The sequence below is a fragment of the Topomyia yanbarensis genome, chromosome 1 (genome assembly GCF_030247195.1).
Source record: "Topomyia yanbarensis strain Yona2022 chromosome 1, ASM3024719v1, whole genome shotgun sequence".
NCBI lineage: Eukaryota > Metazoa > Arthropoda > Insecta > Diptera > Culicidae > Topomyia > Topomyia yanbarensis.
In genome coordinates this window covers 209649897-209669372 of record NC_080670.1, presented here as the reverse complement: position 1 = coordinate 209669372, position 19476 = coordinate 209649897, and the positions used below count along the sequence as shown (strand labels likewise).

Sequence of the window (19476 nt, the reverse complement as noted above, 5' to 3'; positions counted from 1 at the left end):
ATTAAAACAACATCCATTCTAGCGTTCGTCGAGAGGATCACTAGTACGAAGCTAGCGGTACCCTAGTCAGCAGCAGTAAACGGGGGCCCGACGAGAGTTGTTTACTTTAGCGATGTGATCGCGGTTGGTTGGTTGGTTGTGGTGGTTGAGGTGAGGTATTCCCGCGGTGGAATCGAGTAGCTGGTTGGAAAATCAACAACAATAAAGCTGAGTGAACAGAGAAGCCTTTTTAACCGTAAATCACTTTAGCAGGGAAAGGTTTTAGCACTTCATGTCGGGGATCTTCGATAGCGGTAAATGTGATGATCACCAGTAGTCGGAGGGGGCGGAACTAGTGCTATCCGTTGTTGGTGGGTTCTTTCGAACGATGAAACTTCTTACGGTTTCAGTGCAAAAGCATTGTTAGAATCTTGCAAATGCTTTAAAAAAAAATCTATATTTTACTGTTGCATTATTATTATGGAACAATACGTAAGGTCATCGAAGGGGTTGAGCTTTACGATGAACATGTGATTCCACTGAGACACGACAATGCGTATTTCCACCGAATGTTCATAACTCAAACAATTTCGTTATACTAATATAGTATTACGAATATATTTTTCAACCCTTCGCAATGCAGCTTGAACCGTCTACGACGTCATGTTTATTGATTGTATGAGGTTGTGTATGCGTGGGTATCTCACCTAGTTCCATCTCAGGCCGAGGTCGCTGAAATTTTCTGGGGCGAAATATCTTTGGCAATGTCTTCTTTCGGAAGGGAAGTTAACCCGTTGGTCCCGGTCCATGTGTTGATGGGCCGATATCTAGGGTCCAGACGATGGAGTCACCTCTCTGGTGTCGGTGACTGGGACTCGGATTGGGAGGCCGATGGAAAATAAACAAAAATAATAAAAATAAAAACAACCTCGAAAGGATAAAAAAAGGGAGAATTTTTAAATTCCTTAACTATAAACAAAATAACAAATCCTTTACCATATATAACCATATTTTTTCTACTTTCAATTTTTCCATATCCGATTCGTTTTCGTTTTTCAATTTTCATTTTTCAATATTTGATTGGCGATTTTGGATTTTCAAATTTGTGTTTACTCTTTGCTCTATTCGATTTCGTTTTTCCTTTTCTTCTCTTTTTGATTCTACCTTTTCTCTTTCGATTTACTTTTTGCTCTTCGATTATAGATTTTGGATTTCTTTTTTCAATTAAAAATTCTTCTTTTTTCGACTGTCTCTTTCCCCTTTTGCTATTATATTTTTTTCCTTTTCGAAGCACAGTTTTCAATTTATGATTTCCGATGCTCGTTTTTCAGTGCCTGAATTTCGTATTCTTTTTTCGATTAACAGTTTTGGATTTTTCTCCTCTATTCTCGACTAGTTATCTTTTTTTCATCCTTTAATATTCTATACTTAATTTTCAATTTTCGTTTTCTCCATATTTCATATACCATTCTAAATATTTCATATTGCATTTTCCTTTGTATTTTCCATTTATTTTTCCTTTGTTTCATTTACCCATTTCTTCTTCTTCTCAGTTTTCCTTTTTCATTTTCCCCTTTTCTTTCTTAATTTTATCTTTTTTTCCTTTTTTGCATTTTTTCTCTTTTCTTTTTACCTTTCCTTTTTTCTTTTTTCCCGTACCCTCTTCCCCTCTTCCTTTTTTCTCTTGTTTCCTTTTCAGCTTTATACTTTTTCCTTTTTTCTTTTTCTTTTACCTTTTCCCTTTTCTTTTTTCCCTTATTCCTCTTTTCCTTTATTCTTTCCCCTTTTTTGGTTTTCCTTTTTTTCATTTCTTTATTTTTAATTTCCATTGTTCCTTTTTCCCTTAGTTTCCTTTTATCTTCTTTTCTAATTCCTTTTTTGTTTTCTTTTTCCTATTTTCCTTCTTTCCCTTTCTTCTCTTTTTTCTTTTCCTTTTTCTGTTTTTCTATTTTCTTTTCTTTGTTTTTAATTTTCCACTGTTCCTTCCACTTTTCTTTTATTTTTTTTTCTCCTTTTCTTTTTTCCCGTACCCTCTTCCTTTTTTTTCTCTTTTTTCTTTTTCAGCTTTATACTTTTTCCTTTGTTTCTTTTTCCTTTACCTTTTTTCCATTTACCTTTTTTTCCTCCTTTTTTTTCTTTTTTTCCTTTGTTTCTTTTTTCCTTTATTCCTTTTTTTTCTTTTCCCTCTTTTTGGTTTTCCTTTTTTCATTTCTTTATTTTTAATTTCCATTGTTCCTTTTCCCCTCTGTTTTCTTTTCTCTTCCTTTCTTTTATTCCTTTTTTTCTTTTTCCTATTTTCCTTTCTTCTCTTTTTTCCTTTTCCTTTTTCAGTTTTTCCATTTTCTTTTCTTTGTTTTTAATTTTCCATTGTTCCTTTTCTCATTTTCTTCCCTTTAATTTTTTCTTCTTTTCCTTTATTTCTATTTTCCTGCTCTCTTTCCCCTGTTCTTCTTTCCCCTCTTCCCTTTTTCCCTTTCCTCTTATCCCTTTCCCCTTTTCAGCTTTCCCATCTTCCCCCTATACTTATTTTTGCCTTTCCACTTTGACCACTTTTCCATTTTCCTCCCTTTCTCCTTTTCCCCCTTTCCCCTTTTCCCATTTTCCGCTTTCCTCTTTTCCACTATCCTCTTAACTTTTATTTTTACCTTTCCTTTTTTATTTCATCTCTTGTTATATCCTATTCCTCTCTTTCTGTTTTTTATTCTCTTTTCTTTTCTCCATGTCCTCCTTTCTCTTGTATTCTTCTCTTCTCTCTTCGATCTTCCTGTTCCTTTCTATTCACTTTTTTCTTTTCATATTTTTCCTATGCTCTCTTCTGCACTCTTTTTCCAATTTTCTTTTCCTTTTTCCCATCACATTTTCCCCTATCTTCTCTTTCCCCTTTTGTGATTTCTTTCCCCCTTTCCGATTCCCCATTTTTCTTTTTACTTATCTTCCTTTTTTCCATTTTCTATCTTCCTTTATCTTTTTCCTTTTCTCTTTTATTTTATCTCTTTTGTTTTATCATCTTTTTCTACCTGTTTTCTCCATTCTCTTTTCTTTTTCCCATGAACTCCATTCTCTTGTATTCTTCGTTTTTCTCTTCTCTCTTTCCCTCTGACTTTTTTCCTTTTTATTTCCCCTTTTTTATCTTTCCCTTTGCTCTCTTTTCCCATTTTCGTTTTCCCTTCATAGCTTTCCCCTTTTTTCTCTTTTACCTTTTCTGTTTCCTTTTTCTAATTCGGATTCCCCATTTTACAATTCCCTTTTTACTTTTATTTTCCTCTTTTCCATTTTCTATTTATCTTTTTCCTTATCTCTTTCATTTTATCTTTTGTTTATCCGACTCCTTTTTTTCTTTCTGTTTTCTATTCTCTTCTTTTTTCCATGTACTCCTTTCTCTTATATTCTTTTCTTTTCTGTTATCTCTTTCCTTTTCTCTTTTTTCTTTTTATTCACCTTTTTCTTTTTATCTTTTCTCTATTCTCATTTTCTTTTTCCCTTCACACTTTTCCCCTTTCTTCTCTTTTCGCTTTTCTGTTTCTTTTTCCCCTTTCCTATTCCCCATTTTCCATTTCCCTTTTTACTTTCACTTTCCTCTTATCGACTTTCCTGTTTCCTTTTATCTTTTTCCTTTTCTCTTTTATTTTATCTCTTTTGTTTTTATTCTCTTTTTACCATGTACTTCTTTCTCTTCTATTATTTTTTTCTTCTCTCTTTCTTTTTGTCTTTTTTTAATTTACCTTTTTATTTTTTCCCTTTGCTATTTTCTGTCCTCTTTTCCCTATTCTCTTTTTTTTCTCTTTACACTTTTACCCTTTCTGTTTCCTTTTTCTCTTTCTGATTTCCCATTTTCAATATCCCTTTTCACATTTCTTTCCCTCTTTCCACTTTCTTCTTTCCTTTCATCTTTTTCGTTTTCTATTTTTTTTTTGTTTTTCCAATTCCTCTTTCTCTTTTCGTTTTCTCTATTCTATTATTTTTTTCATGTACTACTTTCTCTTGTATTCTTCTCTTTCCTTTTATCGGTTTCCTTGTCTCGGTTTCCCTTTTTATTCGACCTTTTCGATTTATATTTTCCCTTATCTCTCTTCTGCCCTCTTTTCCGTATTCTATTTTCCGTTTTCCCATCACACTTTTCTCCTTGCCGATTCCTCATTTTCCATTTCCTTTTTTACTTTTCTCTTTTCCACTTTTAACTTACTTTTTATCCTTTTCCTTTTCTCTTTTAGTTAAACAGTTTTGTATTGTCCAACTCCTTTTTATCTTTCTGTTTTCTCTATTCTCTTTTATTTTTTCCCATGTACTACTTTCTCTTGTATTCGTCTCTTGTCTCTTCTCTTTTTACTTTTTCTTCTTTTATTCGCATTTTTCTTTTTATCTTTTTTCTTTGCTCTCTTCTGCCCTCTTTTCCCTATCCTCATTTTCTTTTTCCCTTCACGCTTTTCCCTTTTCTTTTCTTTTCCCTTTTCTCTTTCGTTTCCCCTCTCCGATTCTCCATTTTTCATTTACCTTTTTACTTTACTTTTTCTGCCCTTTTTCATTTTTCCCGTTTCTTCTTCTTTTTTCTTATTTTTCTTGTTTTTTTTTCATTTTTCCCTATTCCCTGTTTCTTATTCCTTCTTTCTTTTTTTCCTATCCTATTCCCTTTTTCTTTCTTATATTTTCTGCTGGGCTTTTTCTTATTATTTTCTTTTTTCTAATATCTTTGCCTTTCCCTTTTATCTTTTCCTTGTTTCTTTTTTTCCTTTTCTTCACTTTGTTTTTCTTCCTAGTCTCCTTGTTTTTTCCCCACTTCTCTTTCCCATTTGCCTTTTCAGTATTTCTTTTTTAACTTTTCCAAACTTTTCCATTTGTTTGTACCCTTTTCCCTCGTTTTCTTTTCTCTTTTCCCAGTTTATTGATGTTAGGAATAAGACAGGTCATGTTGAAAATAAGGAAACATATTTGATAAATATTTCGAGGCTCTCTTGCCTTATTCAGTCCAAAATCATGATGTTCTTTGCTGTATTATGAAGTCATCTCCAGTTCACTCAGTCCGCGACCGTTTTGAGCGGTAGTGGTCAAAAGTTACGCATTCGCTCTGTGTAATGCCGAATCCAACAACTTAATGTGTAATGCCATGCCCGTTGAACATTTTTTTTCCTAACTCATTTATTTGACACGGCGCCTGAGCTGAACGGAGCCATTGTTTTGTTATATATATTTTCAAATCAAATTAAACATATTTAATCTTAGATCACGAATTCGACCTTACTTTAGTAGGTCAAAGTTGTTTGGTATTATGTTTTCTATGACAATTTTAGACTTGACGGTACTTAGAATCTTGCAACGCTACTTAGTGTGCAAACTCTGAAACCGTGAAACTCATGTTTATTGATTGTAGGCTAGCGCTTGTATGGGGTTGTGTAGGCTAGCGTATGCGTGGGGATCTCACCTGGTCTGCGGAGAGTTAAAGTTAGAGAAACCCTTTCTAGTAGCATATATTTCAAACTTCTACTCAAAAAAGTATAACATCTGCTAATATTTCCCAAATAAACTTACATAAGATCCATGGACAATTTCAGCTCACTCTGGTCTAGTCTAGTCTACACATACGCAGCCAGAACATGTAGGGATCCTGGAAAACTGCAGACGTTCGCCCACAATTTTTTTTGTCATTATTAACTTTTGTGGCACATATGGAATATGACACAAGCATTAAAGCGGCCAGGCCAACTGTGCAGCGAACGAAATTAAGATGATTCAAAATTATACGGCAATCAAACTATTCATTTAATGAAGAATTTAATCAGCGAATTATTTTGAACCTTGAATAAGGAAAAAACGTGGACAACCGTACACAACCGTTTCAATTTGATAGGGGTTTGATAAATCGTTGGGAGTGACTTGGCTAAGAGGGTTAATGTCACTCCTTTGGTTCCGGGTTCCTGGGATGGGGCAGAGGTTATTAGCCCTGTCCTGGCTGATGAGCCAAGGTTATAGCGCCTTTACTCGCTCTCTGAAATGCAAAATAAAACATAAAATGTCCGACGCAATAAGAGACATTAGCATGAATGTCAAAGTAAGTACCAATATTCTAGAAAAAAGATTTAAGGAAAAGATGGACGAAACAAAACTGCCCATGGACAATTTCAACTCACTCGGCTAAAAACTCATAACGGAGCTTGACTTCAATATGAACCCAAAAAGTATACTGCTTTTGCTAAACTACTAATGAAATTGAAAAATGGATTAACATCGTTTCGTGTACGAAGTTCACAATACGTACAACTTCAGTAAATCGAGGATTTGCGTTTCGACTTCGTCTCATCAGTATCTGGAAATCGACTTGGCCGCTCAGATAGATATCATCCGGGATCAGTTGAAGGCTTGTGAGCATAGGTATTTTGCATTTGATGTCTATTTATGTGGTCAAGTCACTGCCAGACCCTGATGAGACGAAGTCGAAGTGCAAATCCCTTACTTAATAAGGTTTTATGCATTGTGCCCTCGCGCAAATTTGCAGAAATTCTCCCCTCACGAAGCAATATGACCAACTTAATTTATTGTTAGGCCTCCTTAAAAATTTCATTTCCGAGAACAAGTACGGGTATCTCAATTTAAACCAAAGGATGTAATATCTGATAAAGATATAATTGGATGATAAATTATGCATACCATTATGTAACATTATTCAACATTTTACTTTCGATCCGTCTTCGCTGTCTTTCTACCCCCGTTGAAACCAGTAAAAAAAGACGCCAAATTGACCATTTATCAAACCGCGTAAAATTATCGCTCATTTCCCCGTCACCCTGTCCGCGAGTGACAAACTCGTATTTAATAACATTATTAAAATGAGCTTAATCTGACACCGCCGAACAAATAGTCGCCATTAAGCAAACAGCATAAATAATTGGCCCCGAGAAAACATCTCTCCACGTTGGCACCCGATACAACACTCCAGTGTACATTAGCTTCACCTCACCCTCCTCCATCGCCACGCACCACTTTTCATCAATATTCACGCACGCCATTTAAGCGCACACAACGTAAACAGCCGAAAAACTCAGCCAACACGCAAGTATTGCCAGTTGCATCGAAAATCCATTTTTGGGCAAGAAAAACAATACCCCCGGACAGAACCGGGAAATGTTGCGAACTTTACCCGAACAACCGGCAGACACCTTTTTTGGCAGCTTTCCACGCCCAATAGCAAAACCAACCGAGGTGTCATATTGCGGCAATTGCAATTGCGTCCTGTCCGACACCCCATTCTCTGTTCCCCCCTTCCCCATCCGTACCGACGACCCCTGGCGTTATATTAAATTGAACGACTGCCAAATCTGCTACAAGTATATGGTAAATATTGTACAAACTGTAACGGGTACCTAATTTGTAAGGAAACAACCGTCGCCATCGCCTCCTTTGTTAATTGTGTCATTCCCACCCCTTCCCTCAACAACAACAAAAAAAACGAACAAGACATGCTTTGAGTACCCCGGTTCGTACGTTCAAGGTTTCCTCTTCCCATCCCCGCCCCAGGAACCGAAACCGTTTTCGATCCCACGATTGTACTGACTCATAACAATCAACCCGGCATGTGCCTCTTTATGGAATAGCAAATATTGGTAACAACATATCATTTATTAAAGAGGCTCGGTTTTCCTCGAGCACTCATCGTAGAGGAGCTTGTTGGACTCTCTCTCTCTCTCTCTCTCTCTCTCTCTCTCTCTCTCTCTCTCTCTCTCTCTCTCTCTCTCTCTCTCTCTCTCTGTCGTTGGAGTGGGCGGGGGGAAGGGGAGTAGGAGCAGTATGGGAAGTCAGTCCTTCAATTTCTCTGCCGGGCTGCTTTGGTAGGATGGTGACGTTCGTCGAGGTGTGCGAAGGGGTCAGGAAGGGTATGGGGTAAAGGGGATGAAGAAACAGGCAGCACACGGTGTGATATCCTTCTCAATAATGCAGAGGGTGGATAGAGGCGAACAAGTGTCGAACTGGGAAAACCGGCAGCATCTTACTTGTGCTAGGGAAATGCTGTTGTTGTTGTTGCTGTTAATGATGATTATGCTAACGGGTGTTTTCTTTACCCGGCGTCGGAGGATGATGCGATAACTAACGAGAAGGTGTGTTAGTGAAGCTAGAAGGAACTGCTGATGTAGAAAGGAGTGTAGTTGTTCTTCGAGCGATTTTTTGCTTCAAAACAGAGTATCTCAGGATGCTCTCAAATTATATTGAGATTATAAGTGTTTTTATGTAAAAATGTCTGAGGAACACGATGGCATTAGAATTGTCAAAATTAAAATATATGTGTTGAGAGAAGAATTAACTTTTGATATTTAACTGAAAAAAACGCATAGTTAGCAGTACTGCCGGCAAAAATTAATGTTTTTTTTCTAGACTCCTTGAACAATTTTCTTCAAAAACCATCTTTCAGTGTGATTCTAGAGTAAATAGAACAGGAGATATGATCAAAAGAAAATCAAGGGTTTTAGCAATTTGTCAAAACGAGGGGTGTTCCCCCATGGTCCGAGGGGTCGTTCGATTGACACAAAAATTTGGATTTTTATATATTGGCCCTTGATGAACAATTCCTCCAAACTTAGTTCAAATCCGTGAAGGTAGATAATACGTGCCTTGGTCACTTCGCGTGCAATGACCCATATTTCAAAATTTTATTTTTCACCTTTAACTGCAACTTCAGCGGAATTTAATCAGACTAGTTCCAATAACTTAAGCTATACGAATAATACTAATAACTGTCAGTGCTTACTTGTTTTTGTCAGCCATTATTGCCCTTATCTAAAATAATAGCTATTTTAAAAGAAGTTAAGTGTCTTACATAAACAAGCTATGGAGTATACAGTGTGAAATTCAACGGTATTGTATGAAAATATCACATTTTTTAGTACAGACTAAATTAGTGAAAATCTGTTCCGACAACCCCCAAAAATGTGTTTTTCCGAGATTTGGCCATTTTTTTCGACATTCCGGAACCGCACGTTGTGATCAATGTGGCCACGGAGATTTGATATTAATTTGGTAATCATGGTAGTATTTCACGCGTGACTAACGCGGTATGGTTCGGTATCTCAGGAACCGGTACTTCCATAAATTAAAAAAAAAAGATTCATTGAAGCAAAAACCTCACAGAGCGGATTCCATAACCTGGACGTTCCACTCAATTTCCTCCAATGGTATTTTAAAGTATTTTATTGATGTTTATATAGTATTTTTATAGTACTTATAAGGAACTTTTCTTGTATTTGCATAATACTTTAATTGTATTGAACTTTTACGGTCTTTTTTGATACTTTTGTAGAGTTTTTATGTACTTTATAGTATTCTTAAAAGAATTTATGGTATTTTTATAGCTTTTATAATTGTTTATTTAATTTTCATTTCATAATTCTTTTATAGTATCACCATGGTAAATTTATGACATTGTTATTTTATGTTTAGTTCAATTGACAAGCCTCAATGCGTTGGCATAAATGAGCCATTGGTCTTGCATGGTTTTACAATATGTAAAAATAAACTATAACACAAAGTTACGGCTTGTCCGGCGGGCCTTCTTGGCGCAACTTTTTTCAACAGTGATACATTATCTGTGTTCTCTGCCGAAACTTAGGTGTCAGCCCATCTGCCTTCTCTCGTGTTAACGTTCACGTCCCTGTTGTCATCAGTACTGATTTCATGTGGTTCACGGTCGAAACTTCTCATTTGTGTTACATATTGTTTACGGGTCGCTGTTATAAATCTGTCTTCATCGGCTTTTACATGCTTACTAGTGGTGCTGGATGTTCGTTTGGAGATGCTAGCTGCAGTTGCTATTTCGTTGTTGGTAAAGGCCGTTAGTTTCGAAATGCGAAGGGCACCAGTTATTTGTTGATCATTTGTTTGTGTTTTGATGATGATGATGATGATGATAATGTTGGTTCCACCTGATACCCCCTAAAATTATTTTATCTAGAAAATAATTAATATTTTGACATATGACATAACCAGTAAATAAACTATCGGACTGGTTAAATCTGAAAACAACACTTCTCTTTCAAAAGAAAGTAACCGGATACGCAAAACACTATTCATTCGTATTGATTGTATTGGGTTGATTTTTCTTAGCGGCTGCGGTGCATGGCTTTCCGTGCTATTATCTGGTTACAAAACTGGTACGTAGAAATCTGACCGGAGGAGTGGCACAGCGTTATTCGCGTATAGTTAATGCCCTTTGGCTTCAAAAGTCAGACGGAAGGGGTTAGCGTAGCTAAGACCCATTTTCACCACCCGCACACCATTGAGAATGCTCCGTAATTCGCTCTGAATCTTTTGAGGAGTTCTTATCTAATGCGCGGTGCTAGGTGTAGGCGTGCTTCTATTTGATCGTCTTCCATACATGCAGGGATCTTTGTTTTAACGTTGTCATATTTGAAGTCATGTTACCTGTTATTCTTCGCAATGAGGTTTTCTGTCTGGGCTAAACATCTAAACGTTATAAAAACACAGTTTCTCACATGGTGTAGCTGTACGTATGTTTCTTCAACGCGATTTACCTCCATTTTCAATTTCAGTAACTGTTTCCCTCCCTAAAGCTCTAAGACGAGTGTGCTTCAATCATAGTAAGGGAACTTTTTTGGGCTGGTTGATTTCACAGCACAGTGTTTTTCGGGATTGTTCAAGCGTCTATAGACGCTTTCTTGCCCAATTTTTGTCCAGCGCTTATAGGATTTCGAAACATTTTCCTTAAAACTGTTGGGGTCCAGAAAAACGAACAATAAACCTGTTTCGTTCAAAATTGATGCTTCTCTCACAGTACTGTCCAATTTTTACCTTTCGGTGCTGAATACAAACCTTCTGAAATATTTCCAATAGTCCAATTGCACGGGAAAGGTAGTCGAAGACAGCCTAAATTGATTGGTTTTATCAGCTTCCAATGATATACAGGGTGTTTGGTCCATGATTAAGAATCTCTCGAAGGGTGATTGACTGTCATATTTGGAGAAAAAAAATCGTTCTACACATACCATCAAATCTCAACCGTTACAGAGTTATTGAACTTTTTGTGTAAAAAACTTATTTATCTTAAAATACCTCTAACTCGAAAAGTATACCTCGTATTTCAAATCTTTTGGATCCATTGGAAAGGTGAGAGAATTTTCTATTCAATGCTGTTCTCATATCCTTCAGTTAATTAGTTTTAATTACCTTTTAGTTGTAAAGTAGTTCAAAGTTGGTGTTTTTAATGAGGTTTTTGTTAATTTTCTCAAAATAATGAATTATGATTATAGCAATATCTATTATCCAAAAGATGGGTTTGAGGACGATTTATAATTTGTTCTTCAACATGATATTCCTATCTCTTCTCGTTTCCTTGTAATTTCACTTCTAAATTTTTCCTGTAATCGACCTGCAAGTGATTAAAAGACTTTAATCTACAAATATGCTTTATATGATGATGATGATGATGGTCCCACCTCATACCCCCACAAAGGTGTGAGCTGAACGATTTATCTAAAAGATAATTAATATTTTGATCCATAACAAAACCAGTTAACAAAAAGATACGGACTGGTTCAATTTGCAGACATAGCTTTCCTTCAAATAAAACGTAACCAGATACATTTCGAATATTCCGCCAACAACCAGGGTCCATCAAGAAAATTTCCATTCCGGGAAGATACTTGATAGAATCGGGAATTGAACCCAATAGCTTCCATTTCCGATAATTCTCTGTAAGACTCCTCCCGCCTGACCAAGACATCGGTACTACCACCTGCTAAGGTGAGCAGTGACCAGCCTAGTGGCAGTGCAGAGTCCGGTCGAGTTATATCATCCACATCAGACCCCTTTATTGAAAGTTTCCTACCATTAACCCAAGGCAATCAAGGGATACTCCTATCCGAGAACATCCTTGATTGATCAGGAATTGAACCCGATATCTAGTAGTTATCAGAAGGAGTCATCAAGCCCCATACTCAACGAGCTAACTCCGTTATTACCACTATCGCAGCAATAACCGAACTTAACTCTATTGTCGAGCAAAGTCAACACAACTCCATCATCAAATCAGACCCTGATCACAACAAAAGTCTAAAAGCTTCGATTCAACCCGATGAGCTTTTAGTGCTGGTCACCATGTTCGATTTCAAGTTAGTCTCTATCTGCTTAGCGCGCGCGTGGCTCAGACTTTTGTAGACATCTCATTATATCGTTATTACCAGGGCTTCATTGGAAAGTTGAGAAAATTTACTTTCGATGTATGTACAGATATCTTTTAGTTAAGTGTACTAAATGACTTTTTACTAGTAAAATAACTCAAAATAAGCGTTTTTGGACAGTTTTCTAATTATTCTAATTATTAATCAACTAAATTTATCATCACTATTGTTCATTTGGTGCCCTTAATATTCTCTACAACTTGTTTTTTGACCCTTTTCCCTATCGCTTTTCATTTCGCTGCAATTTAATAATTAACACAGCATGACTTCATCACAAATATAATGAATTCGAAATCGTTGTTTTTGCATATGAAGCGAGGTGATAAACATGATTTTGCTTCGAAACTAAAAGAGATAATTGAATGGAACCAAAGAAAGAATTGTGGAACTTGCTGAGATGCATTAATTCCATGATAATAATGGTGATGTTTCTTATTTACTATTTTGTTAATAATAACACTAACTTTAAACTAATTAACGCCTAAAAGAATACTAAATTCACTTAACTGAAAGGTATTTATACCTTTTTATATGCAAAATTTTCTTGGCTTTCGAATGAAAATAATAATAGGTATAATAAGTGCCATACTTTTTCAATAAGAGCTAGTAAAAGTGAATATGAGATTAAAATATCCAAGTTCAATAACTCAAACACATGAAAACAAGAAAAGATAAGTGTATCATGTCAAGGAAAAAACTATGCAACTCTTCAAGACTAAAAATTTGAATTATTAGAATGCTGATGTTAACTATTAAGATTTTCGTGAAATGAACTAAAAATCGATCAAAATTGTTAAATTTTAAATAAATTACTGTGAAAAGGTTACTTAACCTCATTAGCTGAAACATTTGAGGACATTTTTCAATGGAAAATTTTCTCACCTATCCAATGGATCCAAAACATTTGAAATACAAAGTATATTTTTTGAGTTAGTTTTCTCCAAATATGACAGTCAATCATCCCTCGAGAGGTTCTTAACCATGAACCAAACACCCTGTATATAGAAGATAGATGAAGATCTTGTCATGGCCCTTGTAGTTCCTCGCCCCCATCAGCTTGGTAACTCCCGGAACAACTCTCAGCGAGCACACCGACGAACCAATTTTTATCTTACCGATCTCCGCCGGTTGTCGAATCGCCGCCGTTTGAGTGACTCCATACGACTTCGTAATCCGAATCATCGCCTGTACAGACCCTTGCACTCGATCACGGTTTCTTGTGTCAGAGCTATCATGTTCGCTTCGTTGCCCTAGGATTTAACAACGAGCTTGCGATAGGTGAAGCTATTTACGGAAAGAGCTCGACCTATCTTGAGTAGCAAAGCGAGCGTAAAGACTCCGTTTTAAGACGTGGTTGAATGGAAGGGTGTGGACGCTCGAAGATTATATCGCCTTTCTGAGCGTGCCTTGTTTGAACAACGTTCTCCAACTTCTCCAGATCCGGGTGTTCTCTCGCTCTCCTTAGAAGAGTCGCCTACGATGTCTACTCGTTCGCTTCGATGACCAGTGTATCGCTCTTGTGTCTCTCTCAAGAAGGCTGGAGTTTTTCTTACTTCTCCTGTTCCTTCGGCTTTTCTTCTTTCAACCGCCGCTTTTTCAGCTTCACCTGCTAGCTTCCCAATATGGGTTAGTTACCGTCCTTTTTAACGTATCTCTAGTGTGTGATGGATTCTAGCTCGCTGTTTTGTTTTTTCGGGTCCACTTTCTCCCCCGGCGTTTCTCTCATTTTCTCCGAGCAAGTATTGCAGCGACTCTTCCCTGTCTCCTCAGTTTTGGCTGATTCAGATCTCTTCAGGAGCACTTTCTGCTCGCTATCAACAGCTATTACGGGAGATTTAAGGCTCGTAACTAGCTGCTTGACCTTAGTATTCACATTGTGCATGTCCTTCAGGAACTCGTAGATTTTCACCTCCGCCAAGTTTGACTTTCCAAGTTGTGAGTCATTCTGGGTTGTGTCGCTACTTGATCTGGGGCTGAACACTCGATTCAGTAGCCCCATCTCTCGTAGGTTTGCTTGCGACACACTCTGTTCCATACTGCTTCTGGTACTTGCTGCGGCTTCCAGCGGCATAACCGGTGATCTCTGCAGCTCACCACTCCTTTCAAACGTAATTGCGTCATCCTTTTCATCACGTACGTCTCCAATCACACTAGCATATTTGGATGTCTCCATGCTGGTGGGTCCTCTCTCTCTAGGCCACTTTCTGAACTCGTCGCCTATTGTGATCGATCGGTTATCTATGCAAGCAGTTAGTCCAATCGAGTGCTTATACACGACCCTTCGTGGGGATCAAATCCGAAGGCGGATCGGCGATAATCTGGAATAGTACAGCTTAACATACTACTTACCAGGTTTGGTGAAGAGTTTCGAACGCACCGGAAGGCCAAGGTTTTACCGAGACGAAGGCAGTCGCTCCGTTGAGACACTTGTCGTTTGAGGTCGCGTTGTTGGAATACACATGTAGATAGTCAGTCCCCTTATTGATAAAATTGTTGCTTAAATATCTGGTCCATCCTCGATCGTACTTATCGGAAGAAAACGAGCGCAGTTTGCTGAACTAGACAAACTACGTCGACTGTACTAAGGGACCATTAATAAATTACGTAACGCTTTTAGGGAGGCGGTGGTTTGTGACTTTGGTTAAGCAATTATTTTTTTATGCTCTTATTTTGTAGCAAATTAGTAGTAGAGTAGAATGGGGTCAAATATGTATGGGGTTTGGGGGTACAACAGGTATAGGGCAATATCTTTGCTATGTTATTGCAGAGGTCGCTCATCTTGTGTGAATTAGATACACGGTAGAGAACATCGTTAACGACTGTCATTTTGGCTGTGAATAAGCTGTATACGTAAAAATTAATTCATGCTGAACACGAGTTTTGTGTTTGTTTTTTGATATTTTTGTTTCGAAAAAAAACCGGACATCAATATGAAACATATGCTTGGGGGCACAATAGGTCAGCCGGCACTATAGGTCACTACTGATCCTCTCACAGCTAAGCAACCACGCGAACCGGAATAAACAGCTTCAATTCCACACTCTGGCGACGACGAGGACACCGAAGACGTAACTTCCAAAAAAAAACTTGTTTTTCAACATTTTTTTTTTCGCGGTTTCATGATTTTTCACATCATTTGCCACTTCTCATTTTCCTGCCGGAATTAATTAATACTCTTCAAATAAAAGTTGACCCGGTGAATTTCTAGGCGTGTACATTGATTAATTTAACCTCGAATATCTATCGTACCCCCATAAACATCGAAAAAAGTACCTTCGCCTTACTGGCTTTAGCTTAAAAAATATTTAGCCAGGCATGAAACCATTACTACCAAAATATTGCCAAATGTATAACCTTTCCAACGAGTGCTTGCTAAATCAAAATCAGTGCAAAAATACCATCGCTTGAGCTCACCAAAGAAAACTGACCTACTTGACCCCACTCTACTCTAGTCTTCATTTTATTATTTTAACCCTCAAAAAGGCAAGCTAAAATTGTGACTTCAAGAAGCGTCGCTCCTAAGACTCAATGAAATCAAAAGCCTCTTCTTTGTCGTTTTATCAGTGAGAGAATCGAAAACCCAAAATCGCTCGATCATTTGTATATCAAATTACAAGTTCATTGAAACTAGAGAACAGTAACTAGCCGGGCCTCTGAGACTCCTTGCCTTTTGGAGGGTTAAAGTTGCACATATCTTGTCGTATGCAATTGTTCGTTCTTTTGATGGTATTGTAAGGGATGACGTATCCGCCGGGTGATGCCAATCGGGCTGACATTGCTTTGGACTGAGCAGACTAATTTCTATGTTTATTTGGTGCTTGTTTGACCAACTAGGGAATTTGTCCATGGGGCATTAGGTGTGCGTGGGGAGGACGCATGGTCTTGTCTGAGTGGAGTGATGACTTCAGTCATGTATGAGGGTTGAGAATTGAGCATTCGCGAAAGGGATCGAAGGCCAGTTTTCGAATTTCCTCAGTCATATCAACACGAAGAAATTTCTTCATATCCCTGTTGCGAAAACGGTCAATAGTGTTTAGTTGCTGGCCCAGCTCGGTTTCACTCTTGTTTTTTTCTTTCTATTCGAGATTTTTTGTTTCTTTTCCTTTTGCTGGTTTGTTTTCTGTAAGACTAATGTCTTCACTCAGACCTTTAGTACTGTCATCTGTCTCATATTTTTATGCTTCTTTAATTCTCACTTGGCATCGCACGCGGTAGTAACTCAGTTTTCGTTCCTGTTTTCAGATTATTTTTGCAGTTTAATATTAATAAAAATTCCTCTTACTACGACGCCTTTATACATGTGCAATTCGAACTATCTACAAGGACTGGCACAAAAAAATTTAGATGCACATAAATACCTCTTGTATAAGATTCCGTATTTTATTCCAACAATCGCCAGGTAAAATTAGCACCGACACGATAGAAACCACGAAAAATTCGTTGCGTGATAGAAAAGAGAATGTTACCGATTTATTAAAACACACGCAATGCTGCTCATAGTCGGCTATCCACAGTTCAAGTTGCTTATTTGGTCAATGGTATTAATCCAACAAATGATAAATTTCCGTATTCTCGGCAGCCAGCTCTCCAGAGCAATTATTACATAATAACGCTATTTGCACCCCTTCCCGTGACACATGTGAAAATGCGGAGGATTCCTCAGTCTCAAGCAGCGACATGTATCGGACTAACATTCCTTCCTTTCCGACGTTCTGCATTTGGACGTGGCCGGCGTCGGTATTGGTCATCACGCAGAGATCAATATAAATTGTACAATATGGCTGATCATATGATTCCCAAGCATGTTGTTCCTATGAACATTTTACAATCTCAATTGGTTTTGATCAGTAACGAAGTAGCAGCCACGGGCGATCTCTTATGCTTATGCTATCCTTATGCGATTAAAAATCTTCACCGAAGTTGTGTGCTGTAATATTATCTTTCAGTATTTTAATACAAGAGATGTTCTGATACCTAGAGTACTACTTGGTGGTGAGAATATGAACAAGCAGTTTTTTCCATATAAAATTGCTAAAGATTCCGTCCAAACTTCAAGGACGTTGATCCAGTAGCAAGATTTGGTTCAAAAATGGACCAGACATAACTGACGGAAATACGCTTTCTATCATCGTGGAGCTGGCTATATAGACACATCACTTTGATCTGACTTCACCGGCTGTTCAAACCCAAAAACGCCACCACATTGCACTGGTTTGAACCCTGGTCCGAATCCGCTTCAAGAGGCGATGAGATGGGAAACTTGTCGAAGGCAGGCTCAAAATACCACCTGAAGCCAAATCGGTACGGCACACAGAGAGAGAGAGAAAGCAAGCGCACCGGAAAAGGATCCAACCACCCGGCATTCTGACATTCTGCGCGAGTTCAACGAGGATTTTCTCCCCCAAAATCCTGTAGCAGCAAGCAGGCACGCGAGAAAGATGCTGCCGAACGCTTGCTCTTGGGGCTTCGATGGCGCTTAATGGTACCGGAAGCGGGGGATGTCCTCCACCGGATGGAGGGGGGTTGGTGGAAAAACCAGCAAATAATAAAATAGCGAGTTAGCTACATGGCGAGGGCGTTCGTCGTCGTCGTCGTCGTGTCGTCGAGAGCGAAAGCAACCAGCCGTTGCCTGGAGGAGGCAGGAGGACGGGCGAAATCGCGAGTTGGTGGGCGGTGGTGGTTGCGAGCGCGTTGAATTGGATTGTTAGCGACATTCGGCTTTATGCCACGGTATCTACCGCCGCCGCCGTGAGATGTGGGATGAAGCGCCGGTTGACGGGGCAGAGTCGTACGCAGGTTTTGGGTGGGACTTTCTTCTATTAGTGTAGAGTTGAAAAAAAATTCTAAGGGAGTTGGGAAGCGATAAAATCTGATTTGTAAAGCTTTTGTAAACTTTTGGAACTTTCTTATATGTTGTATGTAAAAGCAGGATGCCGTCTGTCCGCCGGCAATTTGCCTTTTGTAACATTTGTAGATCAAATTATCATTTTCAATTTTTTTAATTTATTTTGACTATTAGAAAGAACTGAGAAATGAGATTGAAAGGGTTTCTATAATTCAAGAATTACGAGAACGTGTGAAATGGTAGATAAAATTGGCAAGTTCTTGAAAAGGAGCGGTGAAGATTTGGGAATTCAAGAATTACGAGAACGTTTCGCTCAAGTGTGCTCCAAATCCTAACCCCAACCCTGTAATTGCGGGCAATTGTGCAATATTCCGCTATGACACGAGGGATGCCGTTAAGTAGTAATCTCTTTGCTTGTTTCCGTCCCGCCCCCTAACCGGCTTCCCTCCCTTCAGCTCCCAAACCTCCCCATCATTCATCAGCACCGAGATGAATGTGCGAAAACATCAAATATTTTCTCGACTCCATTGTAGTCCAGTTATTCCTAGAGTAAATAATCTGACATTGACACTCACCCACGATTCTGCACTTCCTCGTAGATCTTGTTTTTTTTCTCCGTCTTTCTACTATTACTGCAATGTTGTACGTTTACGATTTCGTCCGTCCGGTCCGTTCTTCTTTTTTTTCGTTGCTGCGAATTGCTCCCCCTTTTCGACGACAACGACGACGGCGATTCTGGCGGATGTTAGTTGCTCTTAGAAGTCGAAACCGTTTTGGGGAGGATGGAGAACCTTTCCCTACGAGTCCCCTCAAGTCTTAAATTTGTACAGCACACTTACGATGATAACGGTCGGTCCAAGGATTTGGAAAGTGATTTGTTGATTGTGATGTACGCTTCTACGTCGGAACCAGGAGGGGGCTCGTGCTAGACACACAATTTATCGAAACACTTCACTTGAACTCGGAATGCAGAAAAAAACCCTCGAAGCAGGGGGTGGCAACAAGGAGAGACGAACACAGACAATTTGCATAACTCAATCAATTTGCACTTTGATGCACGCGGGTGAACGGGGATGGGCCGGGTTCACATTTGCAGCCACTTTTCCAATTCACCTGTCTGCTTTTTGGTCCCCCGAAGGGAATTTTCCTAGCAATTTAGCACGGGAATCGACACACAAATGTCACACTTCGGATGACGAAACGCGCACGAACACAGCTTCCGCTTCCGCGAGACGTTCTAATCTGGCACAGGAAGTGCTGTTTTTCCGAGATTTTTCCGGCCGGCTTGGCCCGCGCTCGTCGCGTCGGGATTCGCTCTCGGGTTTTTCCCCGATCTGCTCCGCGTGGGGGTGTGTGTGCGTGCGTGACAGAGAGAGTTATGAGAAAATTGAAACACTCTCAACAGGAAAGTCCCGTGTGGGGTGGTGGAAAATGGGGAAAGTCTTATGGCATCCCACTGCACAGTGGTCGGAAATG

At 38.7% G+C, this 19476-nt stretch overlaps 1 protein-coding gene across 2 annotated transcripts in view; it reads right to left on the bottom strand.

Annotated features, from left to right (window-relative positions):
- The window catches only part of LOC131690554 (titin homolog), a 163426-nt gene extending 144204 nt beyond the window's left edge, over positions 1-19222 (bottom strand). For both annotated transcript variants that reach the window (XM_058976460.1, XM_058976476.1), the window contains exon 1: positions 18576-19222. The gene's annotated coding sequence lies outside the window, so the exon portion shown is untranslated. The remainder of the gene's footprint in view (positions 1-18575) is intronic.
- Positions 19223-19476: the final 254 nt, after the last annotated feature.